The sequence below is a fragment of the Alexandromys fortis genome, unplaced genomic scaffold, assembly GCF_014885135.2.
Source record: "Alexandromys fortis isolate MF-2015 unplaced genomic scaffold, M_Fortis_MF-2015_v1.1 scaffold_343, whole genome shotgun sequence".
Taxonomy (NCBI): domain Eukaryota; kingdom Metazoa; phylum Chordata; class Mammalia; order Rodentia; family Cricetidae; genus Alexandromys; species Alexandromys fortis.
In genome coordinates, this window is record NW_026068262.1 from 381,283 (window position 1) to 383,988 (window position 2,706).

Below are 2,706 nucleotides of genomic sequence, written 5' to 3' on the forward strand. Positions count from 1 at the left end.
GTCATATTCATGGGGATGTTATAGGGTTGTCTCATATGCTGACTTCTGCATTATTTCTATATATACAAGTATGCACTTATATATGTAGAATATGCAAGTGAAGTTGAAAATACAATTGAACACTCTTTTTCACTAGAATCTTTGTACAGTAATCTTCTATTTTTCTATCACAGAGTTGATTTTAAAGTAATGAATTATACTAACTGGATAAAATAATGATAGTGGTAACCAGGAGATAATTCTTTAAACCAGAACTAGAGTTCACACAAGTTTTAAACGGAATGGGAAGTAAACTGGGAGACATCTAGGAGTATTTATAACAATAATGGTTATAAAATTAATAGGGTGTGGAAAGTGCACTAATGGCCTCCAACTGTATCATTGTCTTTAATTCCATTTCTGGGTTGGTGAGTTCACTGAAAAATGAAAATAAAAATAGACTAATTGAGATAAACATAGCTCTGATGAAAATAGTGGGATTATCATGAATTATCAACTGTGATTCCATTAGAATTATGAATAAAAACATGGATAGTTGTAAAATAGAGCTCAATGAAATTATAAAATATGAAACTGACTCACCTCACTCTTATGAATTTCTTTCATGTTTTTTCCACAGGTCAACATAATTTTTATTTAGTAGTACAAACATGATTAATATTTTATGTTCATCACTACTGTTTTGAGTGTTAGCTACAAAATGAAGCAATGAAAGTCAAATCAGTAGAATTGAATTTCTAAGGCATGAGGTCTAGGTGCAATACAGGCACATAAAGTGTGCATTCTGTGTCGGATGTGGCTGAGAATGCACTTATTATGCTCAATATGCTTTATATACAGGGATATATTGAGGGTATATAGAAATATAGGCAATGTCTAATGTGGTACTTCCAAAATTAAAGAGACAGGTTAATCAAGAATAAGTAGATAAAACAGAATGATGATACAGACACACTGACCAGTGAATCACAAGTCTGATGTATACTCTATTATTTTTCAGAGTGTATGAAATGAGTTTCTACTATGATGTTACAATGAATACATGTTCCATGTATGTCCTCATTAAAGAATGTCCTTAATTTCCAAGCTGGACTTGGAGTCCTGGTCACTATGTTTCTGCTTGTTTTCTACACTTTCATAATCCTAGGTCACAGACCTAAGCCCACGGACATGATCTGTCAACTGGCCTTCATCCACACACTGCTGATCATTACTGCAGGGGATATCTGGCTTACCCACATTTTTAAGTCACTGAACATTAAAAATGATTTCAAATGTAAAACAACTTTTTACATAAACAGAGTGATGAGAGGCCTCTCCATCTGCATCACCTGCCTCCTGAGTGTGTTCCAGGTTGTCACTATCAGTCCCAGTACCTCTTGGTTGGCAAACTTTAAACATAAAATAAAAAAATATGACCAACGCTTCCTTCTATATTTGGTCTCTCAATTTATCATTCAGCAATAGCTGAATCTTCTATGCTGGTGCTTTTACCAACATGAGTGAGACCAAACAGATGAAGGTCACTAAATCCTGCTCACTCTTCCCCATGAACTACATCATCAGAGGATTGATTTTAACAATGACAATGTCTAGAGATGTATTTCTCATAGGAGTTATGCTGACCACAAGTGCATACATGGTAATTATCTTATTCAGACATCAGAGGCAATGTGAGCATCTTCACAGCCTCCACCACCGGAGAGCATCCCCTGAGCAAAGGGCCACCCAGACCATCTTGCTGCTGGTGGCTTTATTTGTGGTCATGTACTGGGTGGACTTTGTCATCTCATCCACTGCAGTCCTGTTATGGATGTATGACCCAGTCATCCTGAGAGTTCAGAAGTTTGCGATGAATGTCTATTCCACGATTACTCCTTTATTACAAATCAATTCTGAAAATAGAATAATCAATATATTGAGACACATGCACTAGATATTTTTAAAAGAAGACCTTTTCTCTTCCTTTTTTAAAAAGTATATTTTATTTATATAAATGAGTGTTTGGCCAACATATATGCATGTGTGCATTCCCATTGCCCACAGGGGCCATAAGTCACTGGATCCTCTGGAACTGGAGTTAGAGATGGTGGCATAGTGCCATTCTGCTACAGCCCTAATAATTGCTTTTTTCCCCTAAAACATTGATTCTTCTTAAACCTTAATTATTCAAGTAGCAAAACAAGATTATTCATATGATTTATATTAAGCTTTTGTTATAACTCATACACAATCTTTTATGTTTCTGTTGCCAAGTACTCCAGAGTCCTTTAATTTCATTATACACCATAAGCTGCTATTTCCACAGGAATCTCTCTCTCTCTCTTTTTTTTTTTTTTTTGTTTTGTTTTGTTTTTCGAGACAGGGTTTATCTGTGTCTTTGGAGCCTGTCCTGGCACTAGCTCTGTAGACCAGGCTGGTCTCGAACTCACAGAGATCTGCCTGCCTCTGCCTCCCATCCACAGGAATCTCTTACTCTGTTTTACTTTCAATCATAAACGTTCCTTTACTACTGAACAGAAGTATTTGGTTTTCCCCTTGGTATGAGTTGTTGGGAGCAGTATCAGTTCAAGATACTCCAAGGTGAAGTTCTTAGCACAAAGGAGATTTATTTCACACAGAAGGACAATGCAAAATTCAAGATGTCATTTTTTCTGCTGTTTAGTATTCCATTGTGTAAATGTACCACATTTTCCTTATCCATTC

The 2,706-nt window shown here is 35.9% G+C and overlaps 1 pseudogene; it reads left to right on the forward strand.

The window, feature by feature from the left end:
- Window positions 1–997: 997 nt before the first annotated feature.
- On the forward strand, window positions 998–1,936 carry LOC126494439 (vomeronasal type-1 receptor 90-like; annotated as a pseudogene).
- Window positions 1,937–2,706: the final 770 nt, after the last annotated feature.